This window comes from Pleurodeles waltl, chromosome 4_1 (genome assembly GCF_031143425.1).
Source record: "Pleurodeles waltl isolate 20211129_DDA chromosome 4_1, aPleWal1.hap1.20221129, whole genome shotgun sequence".
Classification (NCBI taxonomy): Eukaryota; Metazoa; Chordata; class Amphibia; order Caudata; family Salamandridae; genus Pleurodeles; species Pleurodeles waltl.
In genome coordinates, this window is record NC_090442.1 from 478,011,705 (window position 1) to 478,027,625 (window position 15,921).

At 43.4% G+C, this 15,921-nt stretch overlaps 1 protein-coding gene across 1 annotated transcript in view; it reads right to left on the reverse strand.

Annotated features, from left to right (window-relative positions):
* Positions 1 to 15,921, reverse strand: part of ACSS3 (acyl-CoA synthetase short chain family member 3) — a 951,593-nt gene that overhangs the window by 613,764 nt on the left and 321,908 nt on the right. The gene's annotated exons all lie outside the window — the stretch shown is intronic.

Here is a 15,921-nt window from a genome sequence, read left to right on the forward strand (position 1 = left end):
ACAAGCTATGTAGAGATCATTCTGTCTATTTACCCACATACTCCTCTCCTTGTGAATACCCCCAGGTGCCATGCTGGATCTCTTCCCAGCAATTATCCTAAGTGTCGGTAGGTGGATCGTGCAGCTCTGCGTCAGGTCCGTCCCACACCAGATATGATGTAGTGGCTACATAGCATACGTCTCAGAGCGCGGACATCACGTTCTAATTTCTGTCCGATATGTTGGACGTGCAGTCCTTCCGACCAGATTGTGCGAGTGTGCAGATGGGAATCTTATTAGTATGGATTAGATGAATCCATTGCAGTGAAAAGGAAGATGGGTGGGTTGGTGAGGAATCTGTAATTAGATGTACTATTCACTAGAAAGATCATTACCAAAAGGTAAGCAACTTATTCTTCTACTTTTCACAGCAGATTCCTCACCTTGTGAATAGATACCAAAGCAGTACCTTCCCAGGTGGTGGGTCTGTGGAATGGCGCTGACCGGGAAGTCCTGCATGACAGACTGGCAAAATGGCCCTCCCACTAGACCTGGCAATCCAGTTAGCAATGTTTTGTGAATGTGTGAACTGACACCCACATAGCAGCCAGGCAGATGTCCACGATTGGAACACTTCACCAGCACAGAGGTAGCAGCCTTTTATCACGTGGAATGTAAGCCTCCAAGAGACAGTTTCTTGGCCAGCCTATAACAGATCATGATGCACAAGACAATCCATCTGAAGATGGTTCTTTTCTGTACCGCTTTTTCCTTTTTAATTCCAGAGAAACCCACTAAAAGTCAATGTTCCCTGGTGCGACTGATGTAGAAGGGCCCTCTGGTGATCATGATGATGAAAACTCTTCCTCTATGGATGGATGAGTAGTAGTGAAGAAAACTGGCAAAGTGATACTGTCCTAGGTGTAAGAATATGACGACCTTCAGAAGAAAGGCAGCTTTTGTTCTAAGTACTAGCTTGTCTGGGAAAAAGGTGGTATACAGCTGCCAGACAAACAGAACTTGTAATTCACTCATGAGATGTGCTGATGTGATCGGTATGAGGATTTATTTGTTCAGTTTCAGGAGATATAAGGAACAGCTGTGCATTGGTTCAAAAGGAGCACATACGATGGGAACATATGAATCAGCCCTTTAAAAAACCACATGACAAAAAGTGATCTAAAAAGAGGTGGCTGATTAGGTAGTTGCAAAAAAGACTGAAATGGCCAAAAAGTATCCTATTACCATGGTCTAAGATAAGACAGAATAAAAGTATGTCAGCTAATTGTGCATGTAGGGCAGACGTCCTCAAACATTTTGATACCTGGACTCCTCACAAATTTTTTTTAGGTATAAGGACCCCCTCCTGACTAAAATTTCTTGAACCTGGCACTCCTCATCATCTACAATCATAAATGTCCCCAGTTTCTACACCAAATCATTTTTATGGTGAGGAAATAATATTAAACAGTGTTTAGCAACCCAAAAGTCACTGAATGTGGGGGTGTGGTCAAAGGTGTTGCTGAAAACATAGGTCCTAATTTATGAGACATTGGTGTAGGGCAGTGCTGCAAGTCTTCTTGCTACACTGCACTACGCTAATGTAAAAGGGCAGGAATTGTATTTAGGAAATACAGTGCATTCCTTTCCTTTCCCCCTGCGCTAGTGCACAAACTGATGCCTAACACCGACAAAAAGCAGGAATGTTTTTGTGCAGCAAGGTGCACCTTCCTACACAAAAACAATCCAGAGAGGCATTTTCCTCTTTCTATATGTGCGGCAGAATGCAGCACACATGGAAAGAGGAAAAAACGAGCAGAAATTAAAAATGTTTTCCTAATTCTGCCTGCTCTGGGGAGGCGAAAGATTTTGGCCCTGCTCCAATTTACGTGATTTTATCAATCTGGGGCAGCGTCAAAATCTATGGGTGTTGTGTGGGAACACCAACCAGAATGCCCATGGAACGCATCCTTGGCCCAACCGAAGCAACACAGCAGCTTGCGCTGCTTTACCTTACTCCATATCTATGAGAGCATGCAAAGCCATGCAGGATGGCTTTGTGTCGCATCATAGGTATGATTGAGAGGCTTGTGACGCAAGGCATCAAAAAAAGTGATGCTCTGGTGGTTGAAGTCTCTCATAAATAAGCCCCAAAATATTCTGTACGTTTTTTTAAAGTCTTTCACCATCAGGTAGCTACATATAAAATAACAGTGAGCTTAAATGAAAAAGAAATAAAGAAAGTTGTTACCCGTTGGTAAATGCATTGTAGTGCACTATGAAACCTCAGTTAGTTAATACACTGCAAAGGTCTGTGTGTAACCAGAGATCAACAGAATTACATCTTGGTTGGTGCAGTGGTGAATAGTGATTTGTGTATTTGTAGTGCCATGAGGTCAGCCTGTAACAGAAAGCACTGTGAATATGTAAGGCATTATTTTTTACGTGTATTACACACAGTATAGCATAAGCCACTACAAAATGTTTGAAGATAAAACAGTGCTTCCAAAATGTTGATTTAAGTAATACCAGAGCATATGCAATGCCATTTTTAATAGCTGTCCCTTCAACACCTCCAGGTGAAGTAAGTGCTATGTAAATACAATTATAATTAAAATCACACAGTACACAGCACAGTTGTTAACTGTTTGCACTACCACTCAAAAAGAATAAATGACTATCATTTAAAGCCAGAACCAGCATCCTTTACAGTTGCAGATTAACCTTTACATTTGCAGATCAACTCATAGCGCACATTTGCATTTCATTCAGAAAGCAGGCACCCTGACAGGAAGGCTGTCTGTGTGGCTTCGTTTCACAGCACAGGAGACTCAATAAATCAAAGTTCAGCTGAGACATTTTAATGATCTGATGAAGTGAGGCTAGGGGAATGTGCGCCCCTTCGCAACCCAGGGATTGCGACCAACAGATTGAAGCCCTCTGCTGTTGAGGCATCAGTTACAAAAACAACACCAAACAACAAACTTTTCTTAGCATCCCACATAAACGTTTTAGTGGAGTGATGTCTGGCTGCTAAGCTGACCAAACTACTTCAGGAGAAACTGAAAGATCGAAAGCCATCAACTGTCGCCACATAATCTCCACACAAGGAGGTGGAAGTTGTGCAGGCTCAGCTGGAAAACTCTAACTTTGCTGCTGTGACAGGAGATCCTCCCGAAGGGGCAGCCGGATCCAAGGACAGATGCTCATGGTCAGAAGTTCCAAGTACCACATTCTCCTTGCCAAGTCCTTAGCTGCTAGGATGACTTGGGATGATCTTCTTCAGATGACTAGCGGCAGAGGCAGAGGCAGGAAGAAACAGAAGAGTCCTGAGGTCTGCGAATGAGAACTGCCTTGGGAACTCAAACATGCAAAAGCTTGGACACTGCACATTTCCTATAGTGGTGAAAAAATTGAGCTAGGGTTCTCCCAATTGCTGGAAGATGCCTTGTGTCACCTCTGTGTGCAGCTGCCATTGGCGGTCCAGTAGGTAATGTTGGCTGAGTTCGTCCGCCCTTGCGTTTACAGTTCCTACTAAGTGCTTTGAAATCAGGGAGATGCCATGACAATTCAGGCACTTCCATAGGAGCAAAGCCTTTTTGTACAGAACCTATGAACCCATTCCGCCCAGTTGGTTGCAGTACCACATGACAATGGTGTTGTTTTTGAGCACCTGCACTTGTTCCCAGTGACGGATGGGAGGAACGTCTTTAGTACCAAGCAAATTGTTCACAACTCCAACAAGTTGATCTGGAGATGAGTGTCCACCAAAGACCAGAGTTTTCTGATCTCCACTTCAACTTGATGACCTCCCCAGTCCAGCAACCATGCATCCGTCATGGCCATTAACTTTGGGAGGGGTAGGGAAAGAGGTCTGCCACCAGTCCAACTGCGACCTAGCAAGCACCACTGTAAATCTTTCACAGTCTCATCCAACACCTGGAAAGAATCCAAAAGCTTCCCTTAATAGTGAACATTAAGATGCCAGATCCAACTGTGGAGCACACATGCTACCTGAAGTGGTCCACAAGCAGGATGCAGGAGGCCAAAAAGGCTCCCTGTGATCCAGGTCAAGGGTTGAAACACTAGCACAATAGCTCAAATGTCATGTCCTTGTTGAGGTGGAGAGAAGGCCAGGAAGAGCACCGGGACCTGGATGGCTTCAATAAAAGGAACATTCAAAAGGTGGTAGGAAGATGCTTGCAATAAGTCAATAACTAGGCAACACTTGGGGTAGCATTTCAATCTATCATTCTTTTGCCCACTATGACACCTCAGATTAGACCCAGCCATATGCAAATCACTCTTGCTTCTGCTCTAATCACAAGAGTCCAGGCCAAACTGCCAGGCCAGGTCATCTCTAAAAGGGAACACAAGCAACCCAAAACCAGTCTGCGATTGCCTGTGCTCTGGTTCGGAGATGACCTGTCTGGCAGTTCGAGGTGGACTGTGCTTATTGGAGTAGAGTCAAGACGGATTTGCATTTGGCAGGGTCCAAACTGAAATGGTATGATGAACAAAAGAACGAGGGTTTGAAATCCTACCCTGAGCTATTGCCAGTGGTTAGGCAAACTGCAAGTATTCCTTCCCTCACAGAGTTCGGAAGGCAGGGCCAGGATAGGGTGGAAGCCTCTGTCATTCTTTGGCACCAAGAAGTATCAGGAATAGCAACCAGTCCAGACTTCAACTGCCAGCATCACCTCTAAGGGTCCCCTGACCAAAACAGCCTGAACTTTTTCCCGAAGTGGACAAGTGGTCCTGAGGGAGGCCTGTGCTCTAGGCCACATGTCTGCAGTTTCGGAGAGAAAAGGGAATGAGTAACCATTCTGAACAATTTGGAGCACCCATTCGCACAATGTGATGCTCCTCCAACCGGGGAGGTAAAAGGAGATGCAACCTTACACTTGTTGATCATGCACAGTTGAGGGAAAACTAAAGCAGCTTTGCTGCAATTGTGGAAAGGAGAAGATGGTTTGGGTTGTTGGTAGTCCTTGGAGCTTGCACACTGACAGCTGGATTCCTGACTTCTGCCTCAAAAGCCTTAGGAGGCCTGCTGTTGTGGATGCAAAATTTGGTGCTGCCACATCTGAAACCCCTTCAAAAGCCTTGAAGGGGCAACTTTATGGGGGAAACTGTTGTAAAGATGGTGCAAAGGGGCACGCTACTTCCTTGCCTTCCTTAAAACAGCAGTCTAGTTGCACAAGAGGGGATGTATTCTCCCCTTATACATAGCACCACAGCACGAACATGCTCGCACTTCCTCTGTTCAGAGGGCTCTTAGACCGTAATTTTGCATTTATGCACATGTTTTGAACCAAGCTACACAAGTTTTTAACTGAACTGAATTTGTTTAATTAATTGCTCGAATTTGACTTGTATGATTCTGGTTTAGCTTAAAAGTGGGTTTTTAGTGGGGAAGTGTTTTCTTGGCTCGGCCATTGGTGCCACTATCCAACGTCATATTGCAAGGCACTGGTGTAGTTGCATGGAAGAGAATGTACTCTCCCCCCATACGCAGCACCCGAGCACAGACGCACTTTTAGACAGCATGTACTTTCTCCATTCACAGTGCTGTTGGTTCCGAACTTTGAGGTTTTGCACAAGTTTTTAACTAAGCTGCACAAGTTTTAAACAGAACTGAATTTGTTTAATTAATTTCTAGGATGTTGACTTGCATGATTCTGGTTTAGCCTATTGGGTTTTTAGTGGCGAAGTGTTTTCTTGAATTGGCCATTTCTGTGCCACTAAGCACTACCATCTTGGAAGGTAGCAGTCTAGTTGCACGGGAGAGGATGTATTCTCTCCTTATAAACAGCACAGCTGAAGAGAGCAGCGGCCCCTCCAACAGTGCACCAAAAGCAAAAGTGTCTGTTTCCATCCATGTCTGGCCCAGGTCCAGTGCCTTTCATACTGCTCAATTCATTTCCCATCCGCCATCACGCTTACCTTAATCAGCTCAGGATTTGTTTATGCTGAAACCCTCCCTCCCTCTTTTGCAAGGCTAGGCTGCAAGTCGACCGAGAGCCATGGTCCTGGATCTGTGGGGAGTGTGGGATACATCGAATGGGCGTGGAGAGCTCAATGAGGTTGCCTTTGGCTTCTAGTCAGCATGCCGTGTGGATGCCAGCCCATTCGAACTTACAGCCAGTCTTGTTAAATGTCGGATCCATACATAAAAACTCTTAATATTTTAGACTTACTAAGTAATGAACAGATTGATTTGCTTTTCTTAACAGAGATTTGTACTAATGATACCTCTGCCCCAGATACTGCACTGGCTGTACCGGGCAAGTACTCTATTGGTCATGTGAACAGAGTAGGTGGCAGAGGTGGTATAGGTATTGTATTTAAGAATAGTTTCAAGTGTTCCACCTTTGCTCTCCCCTACCTTAAGGGTGCAGAGGCCATAGGATTTTGTATCTCTATTTTGGCATAACTATTCTTTGCAGTGGCCTTTGGTCCATTGGCACTCAGGGTATCCAGGAGATTTTCTTAACTCTCTGGATGATGCCATTGCGAATGATCATGTTAAGTTTTCAAATTTTACTCTCCTCTGGAATTTTAATATACATGTAGCTAATGCTGCAGATGCTCAAGCGACCTCTTTGAGCCAAGCTGTTAACTGTCCAGTTCACCAGGTCGGGCACATTCTCAACCCCATGTTTTACGAAAGGGGATGTCATATTTCAGAATGTTGAAGCTATCACATGGTCAAACAATTCTTTAATTTAGTTCACTTGGGTCACTGAAAAGGCCCTTAAGGGTAGACGTGCCCATACCAACCATAGGTACTATCAGCGTTGGGCAAAGTCTCAGGTATCTGAGATGGTGTTGTTAATGAGCTCCAAGCCCACATTAGGTGGAGATGTGGTGGCTGACACTTCGGACATGAATTCATGAGCACAAATAATGTGGTCCCCAAAAAATGTAGAGGTCCACGGAGATGCCTTCCTGCCTCTTGGTTTTCTCCTAAGTTGGCAGTAATAAGGAAAAAATGTAAACATTTAGAAAGGTAACGGAGACGGTATTACTTCTTGAATGATAAGGGGGAGTATAGGTTGGCTTTCAAGCATTATCATGGGTGCATAAGACAGGCTCAAACCATCTATTTTTCAGATCGAATACTCTCTGCAGCAAACAGTTCTCATGAAGTCTTCAACACTTAAGTTCTTTCTCCAACCTACATCCCTCTCACAGCCTATAACGGCACCTACAACATTGTGCACAGACCTCTTGAATTTCTTCAAAAATAAGATCAAAATCATGACCAAACTTGAATTAAACAGAGCCCCATCTGATATAAAGATCACACCGAAAGGTACCTTGCAGACAATCAAGGACAAGCTATGTGAATTTTTTCATATTTCTTTGGTTGATTCTGAACAAGTCATTTTGATGGGCAAGTCGGGTTCACCAGATGATCCTTCTCCTCTTCATATTCTGGCTTCTGTTGTCAAGTCTATTAATCCCATCTTCAATCATCTATCCAATCTGTCATTCCAATTGGCTAAGGTTCTGTCTTGCTAGAAAGAAGCCAGGCTATTTCCCTTGCTAAAATAACCAGTGGCAGATAGTGTGCAACTGGCCAACTTCAGGCCTATTTCTTAACTCACTGCTGCCTCTAAGATGGTTGAAAAGCTTATTAATTCTCAGTTATCCCTTTATTTAGAACACCACAAACTCTTTCCCCCTTCGCAATCCAGGGTCAGACCACAACACAGCATGGAGACTGCATTGGCTGAAGTGACATACTCAATCATATTAGTGCCTAGGTCAACAGGCAGCCCTGGTCCTGTAGGATATAACAGCAGCCTTGGACATTGTTTCCCACACTATCATGTTACAATGCCTAGAGGATATAGGTGTGACTGGTTCAGCCATGGCGTGGCTTTGTTCTTTTCTAAAGAATCACAGTCAAGCAGTCTGGCTGGCCTCACATTGCTCTGAATCGAAAAAACTTAAATTTAGTGTGCGACAGGGCTCTGCTCTAAGCCCTACTCTCTTTAATATTTATATGGCTCCCCTGGCCTGATTAGTGAAATCAGCTTTTTCTATCTATGGATAGGGATACCTCGGAGGCCTGCGCAACATTTAGGAATTGTCTGGCAGCTGTCTATAAGGGGATGTGGCCCTGCAATTTCCAATGTAACACCAGAAAGACAGTGGTCCAAATGTTCCAACATTCCCCCTCCTCCTACCATCTGGCATGGAATCTAGGGATCAAGATTGACTCTAACCTCTCTATGTGCTGTCAGATCTCTGCAGTAGTCAACTCATGCTTTGCTTTATTAAGATCATTAAACAAAAATTAAGACTCATTCCTTTCCAGGCACAGAGGACAGTAATCCATGCTTTAATCATGTCACGTATGGATTACGCTAATATCCTTTACATGGGATTACCCGATTATCTGCTCAAGAGACTACAGGTTGCTCAGACTGCTGCTGCTAGATTACTTTTAAACTTCTTCTCACTGAAGAAACTCCATTGGTTACTGGTAAAGGAGAGGATCCAGTTCACAGCATTAGTGCTGGCTCAAAGAGCTTTCTATAGCACATGTCCTCACTATCTGTCAGTGAGGCTACAGCACTATCAACCAACGAGATTACTCCGCTGGTCAGATTCCAATCTATTAGCGATTCAGAGAATCAGACAAAAAAAGGAGGGAGAGGGGCCATTCTCTAATCTTGCAGCTCAAGCATGGAATTAGCTCCAGCTCGATTGCACAACGCTAGAGGGAAATTGTCTTCAGGAACGCAGTGAAGACTTGACCATTCTGTGTAAGGGGTGACTTTTGGAAGTCTTTTAGCGAGGGAACACTCTTTATGAGTAGCTGTTGCGCTTTATAAATCTCCTGAATGATTTTATGAAAGTGCCCCAGAGTCTAACATGTCTGCAATGAGATTTCTGTCTCGAATGGCATTTCCATAGCAGAGTGCTGGGTGTTGCTCAAAAATCCTGTTGAGCAGATCCAAGTGTGGTGCAAAGCACCACTCTGGTCCACAATACCTAACCCAGACATTAGGTAGTGGCTAGACACAAGCGGATGAAGTACTTCACTATGCCACGACAGTCCTAGATAAGGCAAGTGATGAAGCCCTTGTGTCTTCTTGGGTTGTTTGCAAGATGTTTGCCACCCTGTCTCACGGCATATGCAACTACCTCCCCAGGAGATAGCTGGAGTTCAATGAACTAAGGACAAGGCTGTCTGAAGAGAATGTACGCTTTGTAAATGCCTCCAAGTGTTTCGACTCACTATCTGACAGGGTGATCAGGAACGCATTTGGGTTGAGTCTGCTTGTGCAGGCCTGTACTACCAGGCTCTATGGTATAGGCTATTGCAGGTGCACGGCAGGTCAGCCAGCACAGGCCTATGCCACCTTGCAATCTACCTAATAACTGGAAGGGAGGCAAGATCCTGGCATGGGCCAGGTCCTCAGCAGTGTGTCAGTGAGGACCTTACTGAATGGAAGGAGGGGCTCTTCAGACATTTGTCATGGATGTAGGACTTCTGTGAGTGAGTCGGTCAAGACCTCAGTCTTTGGTAATACAAGATTAACAACCTCTGCTGCCCTCCTTATGTTGTGGCAAAGGAGACAGATTCTTAAATAGCTGTAGCTAGCATGAGTGAGTGGAGGCCAGTGTCAGGATATGTTTCAAATGCATTGGCATCCTAAAGGTCAAAAATAAGTTTTCATCATCATCAGAGTCAGGGATATTGTATTGTTGAAAGACCATCTTGCAATGGGTGCAATGTTATTAGAGATTGTTGTGGATTTATCTTAGTCCAAAAGAACAATAGGGTCCCCCTACAGCATTGGTGGAGTCAGTGTCAACCTTGACACTCTTGGTTGTGGCATTAGTCGTGGTGCTTTAAAGAGCATCTGGCTTGGTGTCATGCTCAGAGTTGGGGCAGACCTCGAGCTGGGGTTGAATGGTGCAGTCTGCATCAAGAATAAATCTGTCAGCAGTACATCAAATAGAAGCCACATTGGATCCTTAGGGCCTGTAGGCGCTCCACAGGGATCCTGTTAGGTACTAAAATTCTATCCATGGCCTCTTTGAACTCTCCGAGTTGTCGCAGCATTGCAGATAGACCCAGAAAATTGGGAGCATAAGGATGAGAGCCAGAATCGGTTCTAAAAAGAGAGACCAAGTTTGTGAACTAGAGGGTCCTGGAATATCACATGATTACTCATAGTGGGAGTGGTGGGTCAAAGGGGAACTGTGCTTTGACTTCCCGGGTTTCTTCTTCTTAGATTTACCTGAATATTTTGACCTCGAAGACGATCAATCATGAGCTCAGCCTCAACTTTGACGAGGACTGTGTTTTCTTCAGTTTCTGACAGTGTTCTATAATGTACAATTTGGCTTTGTGGCCTCAGATGGCTTTTGGGTTCATCTTTGCATACTTATCACATGACATTGAAACATGCTTGGTGCCCACTCACCAGAGACAGACCACATGAGGGTCCATAACTGACATTTGTTTATTGCAGCCTTTAGACAGTTTGAAACTTCTTGTTTTCAGAGGGGACATGTCCCTTGCACACTGGCACAGTATTTGAGTAAACTTTGTCAGGCTCTAACAGAATCGATACAACAAGCTCTGGATTCACATTGGAAGAATGGCATTAACATCGGAGTGTAGAGATTCAGCTAAGCAGTGACCTCAACATCACATTCGAGAAGGGATGAACCCAATGCGAAGCCACACAATGCCACCTACCAACGAACATAGGAATTGCTAAGTAACGTCTACAGATCCAGCTTGTCACTTGGGGTATTCACAAGGTGAGGAATCTGTGGTTAGACATATCCATCAGCAGTAGTGCCCCAAATGAGGATACTCCAAATCAATCCCCAAGAAAACCTGAAGTGACAGAAACACAGGGGCAGATTGTTGATGCAGTGCATGTTATGCCTGCTCAAATGTACTAACTTTAATTACATTGTGGAGGTGGATTTTCATCATGCAATCTTGAGAAAACTGGATGGGTTCTCCGTTCAGGCAATCTTACAGATATTTGGTTTGGTCTCTAAAGCTATTCATATGCATCTGGATGGGGAAGTCAACCAGGTCTGGCTAAGACAATCAAAATCCATCAGGTCCAGAAAAAAAAAAGTAAAAATTGTTATTATAACAATATGTTTAAATGGTTTATATTACCTATTCCTGTATAAATTGGACCCGATTTTTGAATAGACAGTTTTAACAATTTAAGAAACAGAAGAGAGTCTTTTATACATGTGTTGAATTTTCGTCTTATTTTTATTTGTGCAGTAATCAGGTATCAATGACAAATATATGTGAATGGAAAGACAGCACATTTTTTAGCCCCTTAGCTGCTGAGGCTTTTCCCATCACAGTGCTGAGCCCTTTTTGATGTTTGGAGAGCTTTGTGCTTAACCTTTCATAACTTTTTTTCACAGAAGTGTTAAAGGCCAAATTTGCGTCCTTTCTACTCCCATGTTGTGGATTCTAAAGATACCAGGGTTTATGGATTGCCCTGGAGGGAACATGAAAAATAGCTACATTTTAGCAAGACTTTGGATTTTTGGGAAAAGTCAAAGTGCTGTGCAACACAGTGTATTTTTTTTTTTTAAAACAGTATAAACAAAAGGTTTGTTTTGCCAAGATTACCATTTTTCTAGCTTTCAAAAAACATTTTTTATCAGAGTCTGCATTTTTCAAAGTGGTACTCGAGTTTTCTTATGTTTTTTTCCACAGCTTCAACTAACTTACTGTCTGTTTTCAAAAGATGGGTTGAAAGCCTTGGGTGTCTCCGAAAGGTCACATATTTCTAAAAACTAGAAAAAATTACAAATTCAGAGTATTTTTCTGTTTATTGTTTTACTAAAGAAACTAGATGTTGAAATAAAAATATACACAAAAAATACTTATATGCCCATCAGATCCTTCTGGTCACTGGGATGTCTAGTGCTGGTTGTCGAAAAACACATCCACAACCCAGAGCCACAACTGAACCGCTATTTATAATGATTTTTCATTGTGTACTGAGCATGCAGCAATTCATATTGTAACACTTACTGAATGAAAAATAAGAAGTTTGGAAACATGTGCATTATTTAAATGTGCCCTAAACAGTGTGTTTAGAAAAAGTCATTTGTAGAATTTTGAATATGCTGTTACTTGTGATTCAGAGGGCATTTTGCAAAATGTGTCCTTTCTTGTATACTGGCTTACAATTGGAATCTAAAAAAGGAGAGGCATTCAATTGATTATAACAAATGTTCAACTATTCTGTGTTCACAGACTTTTTATAAAAACCATGCCCCACTTGCTTGGGTGGGCCTATCACCAATAAAAATGGATAAAGCAGTTATCATGCACAGACCATATTGGCTTTGCATGGTCCCTGGTTTGATCCAATCCTATTGTGGGTGCAAGGTTCAAATACACATGTGGGGTACTATTTTTCTCGGGAGAAGTGTGAGGAACACTTGGTCATAGCAATTGTGTGGATCCTCCCAGATTCAAGAACTTTCCCTCACAGAAATATGAGGAAAATGTGTCTTTTAAGCCAAAGTTCAAGGTTTGCAGGGTATTCTGATTAAGAAAACTTTGTAGGAACCATGCAAGTCACCTCACATCACCTTCACTCACCTAGATGTCTACAATTCAGAAATGTGTGGATTTAGTGGGTTTCTCAGGGTGGAGGCCGACCAGTGGATCACAATTTACATTAACAAAATGGGTACTTTTTCATGGTGAAAAGTAGATGTCTGTACACTGTATTTTGAGCCCTTCCTTGTTGAGCATTCAAGTCATAGCCACAGAGGTGGGGTGCCTCCGATCAGAAGTAGTGCAAGAATGCTGGGTGATAGGAATTTTGTGCCGCCATGCAGATTTAAGAAGTTTTCCAAACAGAAATTTTAAGCAAATCCCAGATTTTTACCAAAGATTGAGGTTTGCAGGGCATACTCTGTAAGAAAATATAATGGTTTCCATGCACATCACAGAATCTTTAAGTCCTCCGGGTGTCTAATTTTCAGCAATGTCTTGGCTTGGTAGGGTTCCCTGGCTGTCGGCTGTCCCAGAGCCTGAACAGTGCAGCCATTCACCATGCCAATTGAGAGGAAAACATACATTTCCTCCTCCCTGCTGCCACATGTGTCAAAACTACGTCCAAAAGAATCCAATTTCCTTCTTCTGGCCATGAGGTGAGAATGCTCTAGTCAACCCCCAAATATGCCCCCCCTACATAGTGGAGAATGACTGCAGAGCAAGTTCAAGGATGGGGTCCCTGCCAGATGCCTAGCTTGACCATCCTCCAGTTTTCTTTTTCATTTTGACCATTTCTCCCTGGTGTCTGCTGGGCATCTTGTCCACTGTGAGCAGTTTAGGGGTAAACACTTCAACTCACCCCCTCAAGGGAGCAGAAAGACTACTGGCCCTGTTCGGTGGTGACTCCCTGGCCAGGCCTCGATCGGCTGCACCCATTCCTTTCTTGACAATATTCCCTTGGTGTCTAATGGGCTCTTGCCCACCCTGGGGCAGATTGGTGGTAAACCCAAAGTTTCCCACTAGGTGGGCTGAAAGACTTTTGCGCCACAGTTTGGGGGGGGGGAGAATCACAAGTCAATGCCCAGGGGGGCACATCCCCCCAAAAATGATTCCCTGCCGTTTAGTAGGTGGATCTGGGGGGGTTGTGGTCCCGGTGCAATTCCAACGAAAGAATCCACCTGGGAGAGGAACAGATGGAAAGGGACATTGTCTCCTTTCGAGCAGTACCTCTCCAATGCACACCAGTGCATTTTGTTCTTGAATGTGACAATGTGGTGATGTCATAGGGTTGCCCATCGCATTAATGTGGTTAAAGGTAGCATGCCAACACTCAATGTGCTACAACAACAACTGCAGGAATAGAAAAGAGAAGCTACAGACCAAAGTACTGGAAAGGAGGGAATGTAAAAGAAGGAATGAGGTAGTGGTTTTTTGTATGAAAAGCTTGTCACCAAAACATCTGTAACTCATTTGATGAGTAACAGTGTTTTCTGGGTAGCATGCCTTGAGTATCTGTTAATCAGATGAGCAGAGGGGAAAAAGTAGAGGTGACAGAGGGGTGGCAAGTGAAGGTGCTTGAGAAGATGTTTGACAATAAAAGGAATTTGGGAGATGAATGAGGTAGAATTCATGGTACACAGAGGTTTTAGGGTAGAAAAAAAGAGCTCTCTGAATGTCACCATCATATTTTTCTTGTAGCCTCTTGCAAATACATATGTATATCTGTGTCCTGACTACAAACGAGAGAGATAGAGACAGTGAGTGCTGAGGATGGCTTATTTTCCTTAGAGCTCAAGCTTTTGGCAGAAAGGAAGCATGAGGTTTATAGAAGAATCACAAAGCACTGCAGGGATGACTTCAACATCTTTCAATCCTAGTGTGGTTTAGACGCACTCAACACCTCAACGTAAGTTCCTAGCAGGCTGATCCCATGAGTCTCCTCTTGTCCTTCCCAGTGGGAGCTTATATTGGAAGTGCTTCGATGAAGCAGGGTGTAGATTCCTGTCGGTTTCACATCAGCAGAAACATAGATTAGCAGGACCTGGGGCTAACGGCTGCAGAAGGCTGGTTCAAACGTGGGAGAGCATCCCTTTTACAGTATAGGACAGTGGTTCCCAGCCTGTGGTGTTGGGACCTCACGGGGTCTGTGAAGCTTCTTCAGGGGATCTGCGACTACTTAGAAAATTGAATGATATTAACAGATTAATAAAGAGTATAGAAATAAAGAAGCTAAATGTACAAGTGAAAATTGTAAAAAGTACTGTAAATGTGAAGGAATTTGAAATTGGAGGCTAAAAATTAAATTAGTATCCTCATATTGATCCGTGGGTGCAGTGCAGGTGCATCAAACAGAATATAGCATGGGCGATGAGTGGTCTCAATTTAATTTAGTAAAGCTCTATCCTTTCTATTAGAATTAAAATGTAGATTTTTTTTTATTTAAATGTGTGAAATAAATAAAATGTGTTGCCATTTGTGTATTTGTTTGATGAATGCTAAGAGAGCATGTGTTAGCTTTGTAGCCCAGTATACTGTAACTCTATGCATTAACTACATGCATGTCTATGTATGAATTACCAGGGGAATAACGGATGCGCCAGCACTCCCTGCTGCGGCGCATGGGGGTTAAGGGGGCCCTTCAATGAGGCCCCATTCAGTCCAAAGCTACTGAATATCTGTTAGATATTGAAGGCTTGTGAGTTGTTCACCACATTGGGGAGGGGGGCAAACATTTTGCATTACCCCACTGTGAGCAATTTTCAAGATGAAATTATAAGATTACCTAGTGTCTACATATAGATATATCATTTAAGTGACAATTGATGCATTAACACCTTAATGCTTTTAAAAAAAGAAAAGAGTCAATATATGTTATTAATTGCACAGTAATTTTCAAAAGGCTATCACCAGTCACTTCAGAATACAAAGGCGGAAGAAACTAGCAAAACAGAACAACTACCCCCATCACCTCGCCACGCCCCACCTCTTGCACACACATCCTTTTCACAGGGTTTGCTGCCTTCTGTAGAAGACTCTGCAATTTTTACTCCCATCTGCAACTCACTTAAAGGCCCAACGTGACGCCCAGTGTCCCGCATTTTAGTGTCCCCAGGCATATTTAACTCTTTCAGAAGACAGGTAACAGTCACAATTGCAGCCTTTTATGAGCTGTGATAGAGATGCTTGTCAGTGGCAGGAAGGTGTTCCAGCACAGGAGGGTTTTTGCACCATGCAGGTTCAAGACCCTCCTTCCGCTGTTAAAATGCCAACATCCTTGAATGAGCTATTGAAACCCATTTTTTTGTTGTTGTTTTATGAAGGTATTGGCGTGCTTTCTATGAGCACCAGTTGCACTATACAAGGAAATAGCCTCAGGGCCACTGGAAGTATGTGGCAGAGAAGGACCAACTTAT